Source organism: Echinops telfairi, unplaced genomic scaffold, assembly GCF_000313985.2.
Source record: "Echinops telfairi isolate 266 unplaced genomic scaffold, ASM31398v2 ScPeMD7_7412;HRSCAF=8450, whole genome shotgun sequence".
NCBI classification, from domain to species: Eukaryota; Metazoa; Chordata; class Mammalia; order Afrosoricida; family Tenrecidae; genus Echinops; species Echinops telfairi.
Window position 1 is genome coordinate 8,026,228 of NW_022111312.1, and position 11,001 is coordinate 8,037,228.

Here is an 11,001-nt window from a genome sequence, read left to right on the forward strand (position 1 = left end):
TTTGGATCTCCACTCTGCACTCCCCCCATTATTCACTATGGTAAGATATTTTGTTCTGATGATGCCTTATACCTGATCCCTCCATGAGGCTTTCAGTGACTAATTCCTCGGAAGTGGACAGCCTATTCCTTCTTCATTGTCTATTCTTAGTGTGGAAGCTCTGCTGAAACCTGTTCACTTTGAGTGATCCCGCTGGTATTTGAAATACCAGTGAATAGCTTTCCATATCGCAGTAATATATAAGCCACCATAGTACAACAAACTGACAGGCCAGTGGTGGAAGCATTTAAAAAAATAATTAGAAACTAAAAGTTTTATAAAACAACATTTTATACCAAATTATTTATCTTTTTAATAAACAACAAAAATCCATTCTAGAAAAACTAGAAAATAAATGTGTTACCATTTTACAAGAGAAAGACCGTACCTTTTTGTATGTGGCAAAAAAAAATCTACTGTAGTGCTTAGAGTCATTTTAGCAGCAATCTTGTCTCTTTTACAATTTCCGTCTTTCGTAATTCTGGTGCACCTATGGAAAAAGAATAAAATACTTCTATTTTTAAGGGTAAAATTAAAGAAGCAATAATTGTTAAAATAGTAGTTAATATGGCTAATATCAGCCTCCCTACAATGCTAATCTAGAGGTAGTCTGGAAATATTTACAAATGTAAATGTAACAAGTTAAATTTTCACTTTTACTGGTAAAAATTATAAGAATTTCACAGGAAAGGCACAGGAACAAATTGTGTCATCAGATTTTCAGAATCTGTATGAAGGTTTCCACTGGTTTGCTTGTGTGGGAACTCAAGAGAGGCTACCAGTCGCCAGGCCCAAACTGATAGCAGGCAAGGACCCCACTGATTCTCTGTTGATAAAACTAATATTCTGAATTGTCTCCCCAATAGACATGATGATTTATACTGACTGATCTATTTACCCTTTTCAGGCACTCTTATAATGGATTTCAGGCTTTTGGAGCGAGAGTGGGGGCCCCAGTGACTATTTCTTATTAAAGTAGCCCATGGCCAATATGGGAAATACATACTTCTTTTTTTTAAAATCCATAAACCAATCCAGGACAAACACCATTAAAATTTGGCATGCTTTTTCCCCATGTGCATATTTATATATTCGTGCTCATATTTCTTTGGTTACCCAGTTGTGTGGTACGGTGCATTACTTGATAGAGCTCTTCTAGCTATAGTCTGTAATTATCACCAAGAGACGACAGATAGGGCGTATGGAACTCTAATGTTAGAATTGGCAATTCTACCAGTCTGGGTTTAAAATAAGCCATCTCAGATGCAGTAATGGCTTCACTGTCTTCAGGAAAGCAGAAGCAGGAGTGGTGTGCGGCCCTTGGGCTCCGAGTTCCCTGTACACTTAGCCTACTTTACCCATGAGATGGAGATCTGTGACATTAGAGGAGTGGCAGAGGAGCGGCGGCCTCAGAATAAGAGCATAAAACAGGGTACTTGGCTGCCCCAACCAATGGTAGAGTAAAGCTAAGTGCTTTTGGGTAGGAGGCTCCCTTGTAGCTTGTGTTGCCTCTAAAAAGTTTATTGTGGGGATCTGGTTTTGCCAATCCTCAGAGCTAGGGCTAAGTGCACTTGTGTGAGGCTTACTTAAGGTCAAATGGAGTGCCTTTTAGGCATTATTGGCGGCAATAAGAGTTTTGTAATATTGCCCTAGCAGCGCTGAATCTGTGGAGGAAGACCAGAGAGGTAGGCCTGCAAGCATAACTGAGAAGAGGCACACCAGACTGAAGAACTGTATCCTGAGAACTTCTAGTCTTGAATTGTAACCTGTGAACTTCCCCAGTAAATCCCATAAGCATAGGTATCGTCTGTGGGTTCTGTGTGGTCACTGCAATAACTAACTGACCCCACCACAGAAGTAGAGAATGCCAGGGGAAAGGAGGGTTGGTGTCAGAACTGGTCTTAAACTTAGGTTGAGTTTGATTCTTCCGCCCCCTTGTGAACTCAGGAGTCAAACACTGATTCTATGCCATTTTTATAAGCTGAGATCATGGTACATATAACTCCACAGTCCACCTCTTTTAGCTAACACTGTAAGTGCTGTATCATGTCATCAAAATTATTCAGAAAGATCATTTTAACAACTGCTCAATGACTAAGTCATGGAAGGGCCACAATCACTTACAACCAATTCTCCGTAGTTGAAGACCAAGACTGTATTCAACCATTTGTTATTTTAAAGATCTTTGTGCATTTTATTTATCTGTGATTTGGATGCTTCACTTGGGATGGATTTATAGAAATAGAGATAAAAATATAACAATTTAGACTTGTAGCATGCACACATATTGAAATGATTTTTAGATGCTTGACTAGGCTTGGGGAGGAAACACTGCTAGAAACCAAGAAGAAAAGGTATTGAATTCCATTTTCACAATGTTCCCCTGAGGATGTCCTTGTCTTCACTTGTGCTTCAATATATTAAGTGATCATTTTATCTAAACCAACCAGCAACCAATCAAGGGCTAATATCTGCCTGCCTACTCTGCTAATCTAGAGGTCTATAGCCTCAGTGAACTAAAATCTTCCTTATGATGTTATATGATTACTAGTAGCTAAATTTCCACCCAAGAAAGCAGTTTTACACAAGGCATTTACTAACATTTTCATGCCCTGCTCAATTTCTGATGCACAAGACATTCCTTCCTAGAAAATAGTTCTATCATGCCATAGATGTGCATGCTTGATAGCTATTTTCTCTCCACATTTACCTAATATATTTTATAAAACTTTCTTAAAACACGTATTCTCTTTATCTTTGGCAGCACAGCCCTGTAAATGTTCCTTAAAGATGAAAACTTACTAGAACAAAACCTTCACAGTTGTTTCTTTTCCTTTCTTTGGTGTGTGTTTCCTGCTAGAGTATTGCACGTTATTGAGCACAGAAACTACAGTCTTAAGGTTAATTCATTAAACTTACAGGATGTTCTCAATCCATCCCATTCCAGTTCCCTTTCTCTTTAGGAAGGTTTCTTGGATGCCATGAAAGTCTTCGTTTTTTTCTAATTTTTTCTAATTTTCCAATTTTTCTAAAATTTTCTAATTTTCTATAGTTCCTCTTCTCTGATTTAAATGACTATGTTCCCCACAAATTTGCCCTAAATGCTCTGTAATTATAAGTGTCTATCTTAATCATTGCTGTCCATATGGTGATTTCAAGCATCACTATGCCACAAGTGAGTCTTGATGTCTCTAAGTCCTAGTCTCATATTTTGAAGCATCTATTTTTGACTTATCCATCTAAATATCTCTCATGCACCCTATATGACCATCAACTTTTCCTTTTACCTTGTCTCTTACATACAATTAATGCCCAATTCAGCTTCAAACATTTCTACCTGCAGTTAATGTTCTCTCTCTCTTTGGCATCTACTGTTTTGGTCTCTTTCCTGGAATACATCTTAAAAACACTATTACCAGATTGATCTTCCTATAGCAGAGTTCAGGTAATACCTTCACTGAATCAAAATCTTCCAACAACTCCCTACTGTTTATAGTACAAAAAATAACTTTACCTAACTAACATTCAAAGTTTATCTCAACTTCTTAACACTGATAAATCAGGAAGAACTGAATTATCAGACGCTTACATTTTCATACTTGTATCTTTGCTCATTTTCTTCCCTCTGCCTGGAACGTCTGAATTCCAATTACTCTCATGGTACAGGTAAACACCACCTTTTCTACAAAACCTACCATTTTTTCCCCTGCAACAACTTGAAAACACATGTTAGTGATCAAAGTGGATGACAAGAGCTTCTTCAGAGCAGAATACATCTCTAAATCCATGGTTTGATTGTTGCATGCTGGTGACATCTTTACATAACAGACATCCCAAACACATCTATGAAAATCTTCCCTTCTTCATTCCATTTTTACTACTGAAATGATAGGTTCAAATTGATCCTTTCTCCAAACATGAACAAATTTACTCTTCTAATCAAAATGACAGCATGTAAGAATTAACTAATGATAAAATGATGTGCATACAACTGTTTTCCCCTCTTCCTTGACCTTTTTGCAACTCAGGTGTTACACTTTTAATCAGAACTTAGAACTGTGCCAAGAATGTAGTCATTCAAGTCTTGAGCCCTTGGGCCAACTGAACAATGCAGCTAGCTCAGAGTAGATTTCATCAGAGATGTGTAATGGCAATAATTTTCTTTGCTCTTTCTTTTAGGATATGGAAAGCTTCCAACAATGGTAATCAGTAAATTAGTTTCCACAGACATTATAGCTTACTATAACAAAGAACACACAGTACAAAGTATAAATAAAAAGACCCCCTTTTATGAGCCCCAAATAAAATGATTTAATAAATAAATAAATAAAATAAAAGAAAGACCCTCTCATAATTTACCTTTCCCCAGAAACTCTCAAGAAAGATAATCCAAGGACGATCTTAAGTTGATTTTCAATGTTGTGATCATACTGATTCAACAATACATCTCTAGTCAACTAATTTGAAAAATCCCACATTTCAACATTAAAAGATTAAAAGTCATAATGTTTTCTATCAGAATGAACTTTAAAGATCATCTACTCAACTCCTTCTCCACCTATGTTTTTCAAAAAGCAGACTCCTAGAAAAGTCAGGCTTTAACTCTTAGGTAATGTTCAAATGTGGCCCTAGTTGCTATGTTTCAGAATTTAGGATGGCATGCTTACATGCCATATGATGCTGTAATTCTCTCACTACTCTTGTCTCTATGAACCCCTGGGAAACTTCATTTGTACCGTCTGGATGGGGATCGTCAGCAAATCCATTATTTATGCCGTTGACCCTTGAACAACACAGGTCTGAACCACATGGGCCCACTTATATAAGGATTGCCTTTCCTACTACTGTGGTACTGAGCTCAGACATTTTGAATATCTACTTAAAATGTCTAAGACACTGTGTAGCACTAATCATCTCCCTGGAGTAGTTTGTCTCTCCAGTTATTGCTCTTGTGGAGTGTCACCCGGCACTTTAAGAAGATACAACATTTGAACTCACCCCAATAGCAATGGGGGTTGGGGGCAGGGGGTGAACCAAATGTGAGTAACCAGGCCCACACAGCTCAAACCCGTGTTGCTCAAAGGTCAACGATGAGTTATATGTGGATTTTTGACTATGCAGAGGCAGAGTCCCTGATCTACATGCTGTTCAAGGGTCAAATGAATAGTGATTCCACTCCCATTCTTTCCTCATTAGTCAGACATTGTTAGGGTGGTCCCAGGTAGCAGTGGGACTATAAAAAACACAAACATATCTTGAAATGACTGAAAAGTTTGGTAATAAGGTGATCATCTAGACAATCCACTCTATGTTTTCATTTTTAAGATAACCACCAAAGTGAAAAACTAACATTTACAAATTTGAGACTGAGACAGTGTCTTTAAATTCCCAGGGGTCAATGGAGCCACTTGAAAAATAGTCTAGAGTGGCCATATCTTACTCAAGATAATTGAGAACAAAAGACAACACTTAAAGCCCTAAATGCATACAGTTTAAATTGCCCCGGAAAGTTCCAGAGTACAAGGCTTTGTTTATAAAGCCTTTTGAATAATTTTAATGCACACTTACAATTCAGGAACCACGGATTTAGTCTAAGGAAAGGGAAGAAAGCAGTGATAAAAGACCATGGACTCCCGCCCGCCCCCCCCCATGAACTTTTTGAAGGCCCCTTGTATTATACTCCAATAGAAGGAAAACAAAAATCCTCAGAACTGGACCAGTAAGCAACATCCTAATATTTGGAGAAAAGGTTGAAGGTGACAAGGATTTCATTTTACTGGAATCCACAGAGTCCATGAAAGTAGCCGTAGGAAATCAAACGACATATTGTATTGGACAATCTGCTATAAAAGACCTCTTTATAATTTTAAAGAACCAAGAGGTGATTTTGAAAATTAAAGTGTGCCTGGCACAAACGATGGTATTTTCTTTGCCTCATATACATGCAAAAGCTGGACAATGAATAAGGAAGAGCACAGAACTAATGCCTTCGATTTATGGTGTTGGCGGAGAACATTAAATATAGCATGAATTTCCAGAAGAACAAATAAATCTGTCTTAGAGGAAGCATAGCCAAATGATCCTTAAAAGCAAGAATAGTGAGCTTTTGTCTCATGCACTTGGAGTATGTCGTCAAGGAGAAAGGGACCATGCTTGACAAACTAGAGGGTCAGTGAAAAAGAGGAAGACTCTCAGTGAGACGCAGTGACATAGTAGCTGCACCATGGACTCAAACAGGAAAGGACTGTGAAGATGGTGTGGAAACCAGGCGGTGTTTCGTTCGGTTGTACACGAGGCTGCTATAAGTCACAACGGACTTGATAGCATCTGACAAACACAATCACAGAGACCCTCTAGGGCAGAGAACAGCTCCTGTGGTTTCTAAGAGTGTAAATATTTACAGGAGTAGAAAGCCTCATCATTCTCCCTCAGTGGCTGTAGGTCTTAAAGGTGAGCTGGAATCAACTTGATGGCAGTGGGGTTTAACCACAATAACAATAGTGATCAGGTTAGTAATACACAAACTAGACGAGAGACATTTTGTTTAAAAATATACAGTCAGACCTCAGGATCCTCAGATTCCTGTCCATGGATTCAACCTACAGTGGATCACAAATATTTGTAGGTAAAACAAAAAGGCAATTAAGTGGTCAAGGCAATCCTTAAAAGGTTAAGTGGGAACAAAAAGTGCTATTTACATAGCATTCACATTATGTTAGGTATTATAAGTAATCTAGAGGTGACTTAAAGTATATGAAAGGACATTTGCATTTACATGGAAATACCATGCCACTTTATATAAGGAACTTGAGCATGCATGGATTTTGGTATCCATAGGTGTCCTAAAATGAATACCCCTCAGATGCTCATAGAAAACTATAAACATATCTACAGAAAAATGAGAAAATAACACTGTGTTAATAGTGGTTATCTTGAGGTCCTGGATATAGGTATTTGTGACTTTCCTTTATCCTGTATTGTCTGCATTTTCTCCACTGAACACATTAATACTTTTATAATGAAAAAAGTAAGCTACCACATTTTTTTCTTTTTTAAAAATAGTTTTATTGGTATATAATTCACAGTGACCATATTTTTTAAACATTAAATTGGAATAGAGGGAGATTGGAGCAGTGGAGTCAGGTTAGGGCTATCAAACAAGGGAAAAATGAGAGTCTAATTCTGGAATTTCAGAATAAAATGGAAAACAAAAGGCAGACACCATGCTATGGTGACATAAATCTGGCATCATGAAGAGTCAGCAACTGATTGAGGTAGTGCCAGAAAAAGATGTGGAGTCAAAGCTAAGTATGAGATTCTAAGATCAAGCGAAAGTCTAGGGACAGAAATAGGGAATTTAATAGAAAGAATAACCTTAATGGGAGAAAGATAGCATTGTTTAGCCTAATTGACTTTCAAGGGCAAGATAGGTTTCTGGGTGGAAATACACAGTAAAAAGAAATGGAAGCTGGGATTCAGGGGAAATGTAGAGATTCAGATCTAGGAATCATTTGTATTAGGCAAGAAACTAAAAAAGGATAAATGGTAATTCAGGCAAAGAATGAAGGAAAAAGAGAAGGTTGAGGGCCAATCTGGGCAGCAAGCTTCAAGGGCAACAGACCGGCATGAGGTAGCGAACTAACAGAAAGGTCTGTTAGTTCCCAACTAAGTGGAACCCATCCCCAGAAGAATGCACTACAGAGGACAGCACTGAAGAGACTGCCCAGAGAGAGTGGCAGGTCTGCCCAGACCACACCAGAAAAAACTAAGAGGGAAGAGGAGCAGAGGGGGGTAGGGGGGGAGCGAGAACGAGAGCGAGAGCAAGAGCAAGTACATCCTGGCCCACCAAGCTTTGAGGACTACATTCCTCCTGGGAACAGCCAATGCACAGAGAGGACTGTGGGGGCTGGCCCCACCATGAGACATGACACCCTCTCACTGACCCACAGAGGTACAGGGGACAGCACTGGAGACACAGAGTTGGAATTGTGCCTGGACTGACCCCCACCCCGACCCCAACTGGATTGTAGCAGAACAACAGGAGGAGCAAAACAATGTAGTATACCAGGAATCGTAAAAATAGAACTCTGAATTGTTGGGCAGGTTGTGGCACTTCACCCGACCAGACTGGAAAACATTCAGAAGGGTCAGCAGACAGACCTGGAACTATTATAGGGTTGGGTTTTTTGGGTGTGTTGTGTGGTTTTTTTGGTTTGTTTTCTCTTTTCTCTTCTTCTCATGTCTATCCATATATGACAGGCAGGACAACCGATCCCAAGGAGAAAACAATGGTTCAATGGCTCTGGGGGGACATAGGAGAGGAGGAGGTGGGAGAAAGGGAGCGGGGAGCCAACAAGGGAACAATAAGAAATCTAAATTGATGGCAAGGAGGGCATAGTATGCCTGATGGGATCTGATCAAGCGCAATGCAACTGGGAGAAAGTATTAAAAGTCAAATGAAGGCCGAACATGGAAGTGGGTCAGAGGAAAGTAAAATGAAATAGAAGAAAGAACTAGAAGGCAAAAGACATTTATAGAGCCATACATTTAGGCATGTGCATATGTAAATACATTAATATATAATGATAGGGATATAGGTCTATGTACATATATTTAAATGTTAAGTATTAAGGTAGCAGACAGGCATTGGGTCTCTACTCAAGTACTCCCTCAATGCAAGAACACGTTGTTCTAATAACCGGGCATTCTGTGACGCTCACCTTCCCAACAGGATCACTGAAGTCAAAATGGGTACATAAGCAAATGTGGTAAAGTAAAGAGTCTGGGGTCTTAAAGGCTTGAAGTTAAACAAGCGGCCTTCTAGCAGGGAAGCAACAAAACACACATGGAAGAAGCACACCAGCCTGTGTGCTTCATGAGGTATCGACGGAATCAAGTATTAGGAATCAGAAGACCCCAAACAAACCAATATATTGATGCAAATGATGGGGGTTGCAGTGGAGACCCAAAGACCCTCTGTGGATAATTGGGCATTCCCTCACAGAATGGTCACAAGGAAAGAACAAGACAGCCAGGGTGCAACACAGCACAGACGGAACACACAGCATTCCTCTAGTTCTTTAATGCTTCCTCCTCCCCACTATCATGACCCCAGTTCCACCTTACAAATTCTGCTAGACTGGAGCATGTACACTGGTACAGATAAGAGGTCACAACAGATGGAACCCAGGACAGATAAACCCCTCAGGAACAGCACTGGGACTAGTGAGACCATGAGGGTAGAGGAGAGGTGGGGAGAGAAAGGGGAGAAATGGGGAACTGACTACAATGATGCATAATTTCCCCCCACTACCCAGGGGGATGAACAACAATAATGTGGATGAAGGGAGACAGTAGGTGGTATAAGATATGAAAATAATAGTAATTTATAATTTATCAGAGGTCCATGAGGGTAGGAGGTGGGGAAGGGAGAGGAAAAAGGAGGAGCTGATACCAAGGGTTCAAACAGAAAGAAAATATTTTGAAAATGATGAAGGCAACATATGTACAAATGTGCTTGATACAATTGATGCATAAATTATTATAAAATCTGTAAGAGTCCCCAATTAAATGATTTATTTATAATAATAATTTTAAAAACCCTCTAGGACATGTATCCACAGAGATAAAATAAAATTTTACAAAAGAACAAAAAGAGAGAGAGAAGGTTGAGGGCAAAAATCTTTGGGGATATTCCAAAGCTAAATTTGTAGTAATTCAATATTATATATCATAACTAGATATTAACCCCATTGTACTTATTTTTTAAAAAGCTAAAATGACTTCCTAAGCCTAATGAAATTGAGATAAATAGCCAAAAGAATAGCATCAGAAGTCAAATTTATATTTTTTCCCTCTGTTTATACTGTTTTTTGCATCATATGCACATGGGGAGAAAAAGACCCCATTTTTCTTCAATTGGTGGAAATGTATTCAAAAAGGAAGAAATTATGAGCAATATAGCCATAAAATGTAACAACTGGCCATCAAATTGTTAAATTAGTGTATATGTCTTCCTTTAAAAAAAAAACATTTTCTTTATCACCAGAATTTAAAATTTGGAATGAACGTAAAAGGTGTTCAACAAGATTAATTTATTTGAAGTCATCCAAACCCATCTGAGAAATCCTAACCATAACCCAAATTATGTTCTTGTAATCACTTCATAGGCATGCAAATGAAAAAGAATGAACAAAGAAAAAGGAAAAGAATTAATGCATTAGACCTATGATATTGGTGACAAATATTGAAAATCCCAGGGATTGTCGGAGATGAGAACAAATCAGTCTTAGATGATACCCAATCAAGTGCTCCTTAGAAGTGAGGGTGGTGAGACTTGCTTACTTACTTTGGACATATCATAAGCAAAGACAAGCATTGAAAAGGGGCATCATGGTTGCTAAGTTGGAGTGAGGGAAGCCCTGCGTGAGATGGATAGACAGTGGCCAAAACAATGTACTCAAACACAGCAATGATCATGAAGATGAAGTAGAACCAGGCAACATTTCATTTTGGTGTCCTATGAGTGGGATCTGATTTAATGGCAAGTGACAAAAATAACAAACTATCTAGTAATCATGACTGACACTTGTGCTATCATAGCTTTGGGTGAACTCTTCATCAGAGAACACTGGCCAGTTGATCAGCATCATAGTACACTAGAAAGAACTCAGAAACAGAAGTCTTAGGTCTTAGTTCTTAACTGGTGCTATGGCATTGATAAATTAACTTAGTTTATTTATGCCTCAATTTCATGGTCTGTAAAAAGAAGGGGTTGGACACAACCGCTGAAGACAAAGCAGGTGAATAAGCAAATATGCTGAAGAAAGCTGATGGTGCCCAGCTATCAAAAGATATAGTGTCTGGGGTCTTAAAAGCTTGCAGGTAAACAAGCGGCCATCTAGCTCAGAAGCAACAAAGCCCACATGGAAGAAGCACACCAGCCTGTGTGATCATGAGGTG

The 11,001-nt window shown here is 38.8% G+C and overlaps 1 protein-coding gene across 1 annotated transcript in view; it reads right to left on the reverse strand.

The window, feature by feature from the left end:
* Positions 1–525, reverse strand: part of TAOK3 (TAO kinase 3) — a 111,879-nt gene extending 111,354 nt beyond the window's left edge. The window contains exon 1 of the mRNA XM_004709559.2: positions 428–525. The gene's annotated coding sequence lies outside the window, so the exon portion shown is untranslated. The remainder of the gene's footprint in view (positions 1–427) is intronic.
* Between the last annotated feature and the right edge of the window lie 10,476 nt (positions 526–11,001).